The sequence below is a fragment of the Oratosquilla oratoria genome, chromosome 9 (genome assembly GCF_046742065.1).
Source record: "Oratosquilla oratoria isolate Oo_2021 chromosome 9, ASM4674206v1, whole genome shotgun sequence".
Taxonomy (NCBI): domain Eukaryota; kingdom Metazoa; phylum Arthropoda; class Malacostraca; order Stomatopoda; family Squillidae; genus Oratosquilla; species Oratosquilla oratoria.
This window is the reverse complement of record NC_134785.1, coordinates 64,153,083-64,163,082: the sequence shown is the minus strand read 5'-3', so window position 1 is coordinate 64,163,082 and position 10,000 is coordinate 64,153,083.

The following is a 10,000-nucleotide window of genomic DNA, read 5'->3' as shown; positions in this document are numbered from 1 at the left end:
ATGCAGACACACGCACACACGTTAACACACATTCATATACTCACACATAAACATATGCATACGCACACGCACACACACACACACACACACACACACACACACACACACACACACACGCACACACACACATGTAGGCACACGCACACACGATAAGGGGAGACAGACAGATAGAGAAAAAGTGAAAGAGAGAGGGAGAGGGAGAGAGATAGAGAGAGAGAGAGAGAGAGAGAGAGAGAGAGAGAGAGAGAGAGAGAGAGAGAGAGAGAGAGAGAGAGAGAGAGAGAGAGAGAGAGAGAGAGAGAGAGAGTAAGAGAGAGAGCAAACAAAACAATCCGTCTACATGCACACATGTATAAACGCAAGAAAGCCTTGACGCTACTATAAAGGGGGGGAAAAATGCTTTCCACGAAAGCCCTCTCCCGAGCTCTTGTTCTACATTCCGATTCCCCCCCTTCAGCATCGGAATATAGTTTACAGCTCTAACGGGGAATGAAAAGCGGCAAGGATCGACCTTCCCCCCCCGTCCCCCCTCCCCTTCCCCTCCCCCTTCCCCTCCCCCACTCCCCGGACCCCTGAACTCCCGGAAGGTGAAGAGAAGAGAGCGAGTGCTCTCTTTTTAACACAACGCTAGTAGTTCTTGTACAGGTCCTCTCTTTAACAGGCTGACTGACAATGGTGTTTATTTAGTTTATGTAGAATACTACGACGAATGGGATTAAGATTTTGTTGATTAACGTCCACATCTACTAATGAAGCAAATCGTTGGGTAATAACCGGTAAATGTAGTTCCTGTATTTGATAAAGTTCCTCCACAGCAGAATACGTTTGTTGGTGATTTGTCTAATCTCTCAAAATAAGCCCCTTACATACGCATTATAAATGTATATTTATATACATGTGTGTACATGTGTGTGCATGTGTGTGTGTGTGTGTGTGTGTGTGTGTGTGTGTGTGTGTGTGTGTGTGTGTGTGTGTGTGTGTACTCACCTTGGTCTTTGGATCACGTGTTGGACTCGTGATCGACAGCTATTTCCCTCCCGGAAGAGAGCTCAGAGCTCGTATGCTCGATCTATGTGTGTGTGTGTGTGTGTGTGTGTGTGTGTGTGTGTGTGTGTGTGTGTGTCTGTGCGTGTGTGTGTATATGCACGCAAGTGTGTGAGCGCACCTTCGAGCAAGTTCTTACTTAAACAGGAATTGCTAAAATAACAACAATTTTACATTTATAAATCATTAAACAAAATTTGGTCCTTGATATGTCTTGTGTTAATGACGCCTCATTATACCAAGACGCGGCTTCAAGTCATGTATAGTTGACAAGACATTATATATAATAAGTATAAATATGTAATGTCTCAAGGAAGCAAAGCTTGCAAAGAGGGAGCTGCCAATTACGAAAAACATGATGTCTTGGAATTGTTTGCTGGCGTGGTGAGCCATGATGAGGCTGTATAGGGTTATATAAGAACATAAAAATGCAAGAGAATGCAAGAGACCATAAGGCCTGCACTAGGCAGTTTCATGTCCACTACCACCTGGCGTCCCTATAAATAAAGTTGTCTAACGGACACAACACTTAGCACTTTTAAGCCCACATGACCATAGACAACTCTATTGGTAGATATGAGACGTAACTCTCTCTCTCTCTCTCTCTCTCTCTCTCTCTCTCTGTCTCTCTCTCTCTCTCACTCTCTCTATCATCCATCTCTTTCTCTCTCTATTGCGCTCGTTCAATCACTGAAAAGCAAACTGACAAATCACGCCGATAAGAAATAATCTGATCTATCACGAATCCGATACAAATTAATAAGTGAACAATTATATGAATATATAGGTGAATAGATAGATACATAAAGAAATGCATAGATGAATAAATTCGTAGATGTACAAATAAATCTATAAATTAATATATAAATGAATAAGTAAATAAGAAAATGACTAAACGGATAAACGAATAAATAAATTAATAGAAAATACTTAAATAGATATATAAATCAATATAAATGTATAAATATATTAATAAATAAAAGTAGAAAAAACATATAAAAACAATGAAAATAAAACAATACACAGAAATTACGTTATTCTGCTTAAACGTGAGTTATAAAGAAGGTATATATATATTTTCTATTATGTCTAAGTAAGTCATCTATTTCTAAGGTAGTAAAAAGACATCTTTCTTGAAGAGGAATACTTTTAAAATTCCTATAAATTCTAATCCCCAGACCGTCAAACCTTCAATGTAGCTTGTGGCGACCACGCCAGAAAACTGCTAATTGGCCGCCAAGACGAGCCGCGGGCAACGCCGCGGGCAACGCCGCGGATTGCCTACTAGGAAGAGCTGTCTTACCGTCCTGAGTCGCTATTCTAACATCCGCTACTGTCAGGGACGCACAGGTAAGGCTGCCCATCAGGTCACGATGCGATCGCTGATTGGGCGATGGGACTGCCGCGTGATCCCGGAGCTCACTATATAAGTCATGTCTCTCGCACAACGGATTTAGACACCAAGTCTTTCATTCCTCACCGCCTTCGAGTACTCGATCACGTAGTCTGCCTGAGTAACGCTTGCTACAATGGAAACGACCTCCAACAATCCTTCATTCACCATTTCCACAGACACCCACCCAGTTGCAGCCGCTCAAATAGAAATCCCGACTTCCTCTACGACCAACGCGCATACTTGGTTCCGGCGAGCAGAAGTGCAGTTCCGCCTCAAGAGCGTAAACAGCTAAACCTCACGGGCCAATCACATCTTAGAATACTTCCCAGACGAACTTTTCCCTTGCATCTCGGAATGATTGGAAATCCAAAGTGACGCCACCATCAAATACGACGAGCTGAATATCTTTCTACCTCAGCGTTTTACGCCTTCATCCGCATCACGAGTGGCGCAACTCATCCAACTTTCACATCAACCCTTGGGCGACCAAAAACCCTCTGACGCCCTTCTCAAGATGAAGGCTCTAGTAAGAATCCCTGCAGCAACCAACGGAGCACCTCGACAGGTAGGTCTGCTTCCAGCACTATGGGTTCTAAGCCTCCCCGAATCCATCCGCGCTGCTTTCCCAACGCGGTGAAAATTAAATAGGACGCCCTCCAACTGCAAGCATATCACCTAGCGGACGCTCTCACAGCTTCACCACGCCGCATTAATACCATACCATCTGATTACCCACTTTAATTCCAGGATAACGAGGTCGACATCGCAGCAGCACACCGCCTACCATCATGTATCCGGCAAGCACCGACACAACGATACCACATCCCGGGGCCGCAGCCAGATCAGGAAAGGACCACGACGAAATTCACGAACAAGCTCTGTTACTACCATGCCAAGTTTGGCCCCAAGACAAGGAATTACCAACCGGGATGCTAGTGCCCCCCCCCCCAAAAAAAAAAAGAAAAAAAAAGTAGGACGGCCCCCGTGCATCGTGATGGCCCTCTCCTGTATCAACACCTTCCTCTCCGATCCTGCAACGGGCGTACGCTTCTTGGTCGACACGGGTGCTGCCCGCTCCCTCCTACCAGCCGCACGTTGAAGGAAGCCCCATCAACCAGCATTCAAAGTCTAACTCGCTGCAGCCAAGAGCACTACGATATCAACATATGTCCGTCAACACGTTGAAGTCAGCGGGCTTACTTTTGGATAGAGCTTCGTAGTGGCAGACGTCACCCTCCCCCCTTCTAGGGGCGGACTTCCAAGCCCGCTACAAGCTCCTCGTCGATGTCGCCAGATGTTAGCTGGTAGACGCAGCCTTCCTCAACACCACACCCATCGCTGCGGCGCCCACCGAGTTCGCCATTCAGGTAGTCGAGGTGACAGACAGCTTCGCCCACCTCCACCCCGATGTCTTCAAGTCCGAACTCCGGCAACAGCCACAGAACCCGGCGAAACACGAAACCTATCACCGCATAAAGACATCAAGCCCCGGTTTTCTCCAAATTTCATCGCCTGGAACATCTCCAACATCTCTCAGAGGCCCTGGGCTATCTTCAGCAGAATGGCCTGGTAAGACCTTAGACAAGTGCGTGTTCGACGCTAGAGAGATGGACTTCCTAAGATTCCACCTCTCTCCTACAGTCGTTTCACCTCTACCAGACAAAGCGACCACCATACGAGAATTCCCAACGCCCACCACAGTCAAGGCCCTTCAGGAATTCGTGGTTATGGTCAATTATTATTACCGGTTCTTGCTCGGGATTGCGGCCATCATGACATCACTGTACGAAATACTGGCAGAAAACCCAAAAGACCTGAGGTAGGGACACCCTCAAGCAGAGGCCTTCCAGAAAGTGAAAAACGCCCTAGCTGCAGAAACCCTCCTCTCACTTTTCCAATCCCCGGGAAGCCTCTCATCGTCACCACGGATGCCAGCAACATCGCCACCGTAGCAGTTCTGGAACAAGTCATCGACGGACAGCCACGCCCTTTGAGCTTCTTCAGCCGCAAACTCCTCAAGGCCGAAAGGAACCATTCTACCTTCGACAGAGAACTTCTCGCCGTCCACCAAGCCATCCGACATTTTAGCCACTTCCTTGAGGGAGCAAAATTCTCCACCCAGACCGATCACGTGCTCTTAAAGCACTCGGCATCCCAGAACACATCACGTCCGACCGCGGCACTACCTTCACGTTGCAGTTATGGACATCCCTGGGACACCTGTTGGTCACCTCAGTCCACCACACCACAGCCTACGACCCGGAGGCTAATGGTATGGTGGAGCGGTTCCACAGAACCCTCAAGGTGACCCTGATGTCATGCTGCAACAACGTGACCTGGTGCTCACAGCTACACTGGGTCATCCTACGGCCTTCGAACTACCCTAAAAGAGGGCCTCGACGTTTCACCGGCCGAGATGGTCGTCGACAACACCCTCGTGGTACCCGGCGAGTTCTTCCCCGACACCCTACGAGTAAGCATCAGCCGCCTTTGAAGTATTGTCAAAGAATTCGCCCAGTGCAGATTTACAAATCGCCAGAGCACCGATACGTCCCCAGAGATCTGAACACAAAAAAACATGTCTTTCTCCGCACTGACGCCCACACACCAGAGAAAGGAGAAAGCGTTCTTACTACGCCAAAAAGGCAGCAACGACTGGGTCTCCATCGACTGCCTCAAGCCTGCGTATCTATAAGACAACGGCGCATTCCCCGGCACAGCTCTCCAGGGCGGACCGTCCACTTTCGTGTGCAAAGGAATATTCTCACTAATGGGGGGTATATTGTGGTGACCACGCCAGAAAACGATTCACGAGACGCAGGCTGATAGCTGATTGGCTGCCGAGACGAGCCGCGGACAACGTCGTTGATTGGCTACTAGGAAGAGCCGGTTTGACGTCCTCAGTCGCTACTAAAAAATTCGCTGCTGTCAGGGACCCTCAGGTACATCGGCCCATCAGGTCATGAAACGATGGTTGATTGGCCGATGGGACTGCCGCGTGATCCCGGAGCTCACTATAGAAGCCGTGTCTCTCGCACACTATAGCAGGACGGATTGAGACACCAAGTCTTTCATTCCTCACCGCCTTCGACCACCCGACCACATAGTTTTCTTGAGTAGCGCTCGCTACAAGCTACCTAAAGTAAAAAAAAAAATTCGACAAATGCAAACATGAAGTAATTATAATTTCTATTACTATTATTATTAGTTATTGTTGTTATTGTTATTATATTATAATCATAAATTATAATTTTGTTATCCATAGGATATAGATGTAAATGCCAAAACAAAGCCTGTAAATAACACAACATTTATTAACACGGCTACGTGAAGGCACCAATTCCAATAGAGTGCATCTGTTTCTCTGCAGGATGGATATGTATATGTTGTCTACACATTTATGTATAAGAAACTACACTTTTAAATACATATACATAAAACACACAGACACACAGACACACGCACACACAATTATACATGTAGGTATATATATATATATGTATTCACACACACACACACACACACACACACACACACACACACACACACACACACACACACACACACCTCTCCCTATTCCAACCACGGACAGTATAATAGCTCATTTGAATACTATACATTTTCACGCCCGGATGGCATCTCGCTTGTGGACGATGCCAACCAATTAAGCGGTGTGATAGGCAGTGCTCCTGTGCGCTTTGCCCAGACGGAAGGGGCAAATGTCCTGTTCCACTTGATGGATCAGGATAGTCTCGATGCCTGCTTCGATAAGAGGACTGTGATCAGGCTGGAGAAGCTGGGTTTCTCTCCCCGTAGGGTCACACCCACCTACGCTCATGTCAGAGCGTCCATGTACGTGGGTAGGATGGTCCTTGACAAGCTCGGGGATAAGGAAGCCATTCTGTGTGACCTAAGGGAGAGGAACTCGGATGTTGACTTTGTCGATGCCTTCCGGCCTCCGGGCACTGATTTCGTCAGGATTTCCCTTAAATCTAGGTCCGACCTTGAGAAGATTCTCGGGGTAGGACTCAAGATTAGTTTCCTATATCTGCCCCCATCCTCTATTAGAGAATTCAAAAATATCCAAGTCAGGCAATGCCTGATATGTTACTCCCTCCAACATGAATCCCGATCCTGTCCTCAACCCAATCTGACTAGATGCTCCAAGTGTGCTACCGACGGACATCGGTATAGAGAATGCGAGGCAGCGAGACTCAAGTGTCTCCTATGTGGGGGAACCCACAGCGCCATCTCCAATTCCTGCCCGGAAAGGAGAAAGGCGGCTGACACAGCGCAGCCTGCTCAACCGGTGGCTAGGTCAGCTCCCAACACCCGCCCCCAACCTGCGCAACCCTCTAATCCTCGTCCTAAAACCAAAACCCCTCCTCCTCCTCCTCCTCCTCCTCCTCCTCCCCCTCCTCCTCCTCCTCCTCCTCCTCCTCCTCCTCCTCCTCCTCTCCACCTCCACCTCCTCCACCCCCACTCCCTCCTCCCCATCCCAAGGCAAACTCCCTCAACCCCCCACCCCCAAACCCAGAACCCACCCAGGTGTAAAGAGGAGGGCTAGCTCCCCAGCTGCCGCCCCTGACCAGGAGCCTTCTTGCGCCCCCAAGGAGCAGCGGACGCAGAGGACGAAGTCCAAGCGTTCTCGCCAGGATGCGAGCAGGCCCTCCACCTGTACCGAAGTCCCTAGCATGGTTGCATCAATTATCGGCAGCACCCTGGAAAGGGAGGCAGCTGGTAATCTCCAGTGTCCTTCTGGAGACGAAAGATGCAACCAGGCGAGGGACGCTCAAGTACTTGCTCTGAGTATTGTCTATTCGGCAATGCTCATGTCCAGGAGCAAGGAGCAGGTGCAGGAAGTGCTGTCCACAGCACTCACTCACCTGGGCTTACCTGCCTTCCCCATTCCACCTCACGTCCTAGAGGCTATTCCCTTTGGTCCCAACAACCCATCCTATCCTCACCCAGCCCCTACCCCTCCCACCACCGCTCCCACTGTTTCCACACCCCCTCCCTCTGTTTCCACACCCCCTCCCTCTGTTTCCACACCCCCTCCCTCTGTTTCCACACCCCCTCCCTCCTCCTCCTCCTCCTCCTCCTCCTCCTCCTCCTCTTCCTCCTCCTCCTCCTCCACCTGCCCCAAGAAGGCTGCGCAAGAACCTAAACCTAACCCCAGGCAATCACGCCCCAAGTCCAGGGCATACAGACATGAATCCTACCAACGTAGCAACCGTTCACGCTCCCCAATCCTAAGCCCCCGCTCCTCCTCGTCAGGGGCAAACAAATCCTCCTCCGAGCTCCCGCGCCGTGTGGCCATACCACGAGCCAGCTCGACTGGGAGGCCTAAGTTGAACCTGACGAAACTCACAAAGGAGACGCTGCGGGACATAATCCCCTTCACCAGCACTATTCTAGACACTGTCCAGTCTAGTGGTAGTGCATCCTCCTCCTCCTTCGACAGCGAAGTGCTTACCCTCCAAGCCCCTAAGGCTAACTAAGCTTCCTCTTAAAACTCCCTCCAACTAGTAGGACTCACTGAAGACAACTATTCCTATGGATAGATTGGATTTACGTGTGTTCTACCAGAACGTCCGTCACTGGGCCCCACAAAGGACCAGCACCTTGTTAGAAATTGCCAGACACGGTCCTGATGTCATTTGTTTGACTTCGATGGGTGATCCAGCCCCCGACTCTCTTCCCAAGATTCAAGGCTTCAATACTTGGAGTCGGGGTCTTGCTTTGCACTCGGGCGTCTGTATTTTGGCCAGGAAGTCCCTCCAGGCAACTATACTTGATCAATTTCATTATGAGCAGATGCTCGCGATCAAGTTAAGCACCACTCGCGGTCCCATCCTCCTCTGTACCCTCTACCGCCCTCCCCGTATCCCCTTCCTCCCCTTTGTTGACATTGCCAAGGTGATGTCATACAAAATCCCAACCTTCTTCATTGGCGATTTCAACTGCAGTCATGCTGCTTGGAGCCCTGGAACGCACAACAGCAGCTCAGTGAGTCGGCAACTACACTCTCTTACTATACTTCACCGGCTGAAGTTCCTAGGTCCGGACTTTCCCACATTCATAGGTCATGGATTGCAGGGTAAGCCCGACCTGGTGTTCTCCAACAGCCGAGCTTTCTTCCTCAACTCCACTATCTCACCCGGTGCCCCCACCCTCTCAGACCACATACCCTTAATCCTTCGCATCTCCACCTCACCCATCCTTATCCCCAGTGAGCCTCGGTTACGTTACAGTCAGGCCGACTGGGAAGGCTTCAAAAACACTCTCACGACATACACCAACACAAACATGGACAACACTCCACAAGCGGCGATAGAGCAGGAATGGCGCTCACTTACAAAGTTTGTCAAAAACGCTGTAAAAAAGCACATTCCTAGAACAAAGCACCGAAAGATTGCCACGTTCACCGCTTCTATGCGCACTAACAGACTACGCATTGCACTACAAAACAGATCTACAGATCTATTACAAGCACCCCTAGAGGCCCGTGTAGCCATCCTAAGAGACATGCACTGGCTACAGAGTAGCCTGAGGAAGTCCCTCTACATCGATTCACATCGAGAAGAGGAGCAACTGATGGCCTCGCTCTCCGGCGCCTGTGAGAAGGACCCTTCCAAGTTCTGGAGGACCCTCAAACGTGAGCTGGAGGAGTGCTCTGTGCCACCACCCAAGGTCATCAACCATCTTAACCACTCTGCACACTCCCCCCAACACCAAGCTGACCTTCTGGCGTCAGCATGGAGTGAGGTCTTTAAGCCCCATCCTGTGCAAGGACCACATTGCTTTAGCACCTTGCACAGTGTTAACTCATTTATGAACAGCTGTAGTGACCTCATTCCCGACGAGACTGTTGATCTCTCTCAGTTAGATGAAGATGATCCCCTTATCTGCCCCATAGTTTTGGAGGAGGTAAAGGGGGTTATCTCGGCACTAAAACTAAAATCCCCTGGCCCTTCAGGCATCGATGCACACATACTCAAACGTATGCCAGACAACATAATCTCACACATGACGACACTATATAACAGCTCACTAGCCTCTGGGTACTTCCCACAACTATTCAAGGCCTCCCATACCATCCTCATTCCTAAACCCCAGAAACCCGCCTCCGCCCCCCTTTCATATCGGCCCATCTCCCTTCTGGAGTGCTTTGGAAAGGTGTTCGAGCACGTCTTAAGCCGCCGCCTGACCGTGTACCTAGAGACGGAGAAGGTGCTGAGGGACTGCCAGTTTGGTTTTCGGCCGGGGCGCGGTGCAGAAGACGTAATATCCATAATCACTCAATGGGTTCAAAGACCGCCAGACGGTCGCCCTGGTAAGGCCATTTTGGTTTGTAAGGATGTGGAGAAGGCATTCGATGCTGTCTGGCACGAAGGCCTGAAGTACAAATTGTACCACAACTTCGACTTTGCCCTGCCGTTCACAAGGTTGCTCTGCAACTACCTGGACGACAGGTCAATTAGAATAAAGTGGCGGGGCTGTCTGTCCCAACCTTTTGTGCCGAAGGCTGGAGTGCCGCAAGGGTCAGTCCTTGCCCCC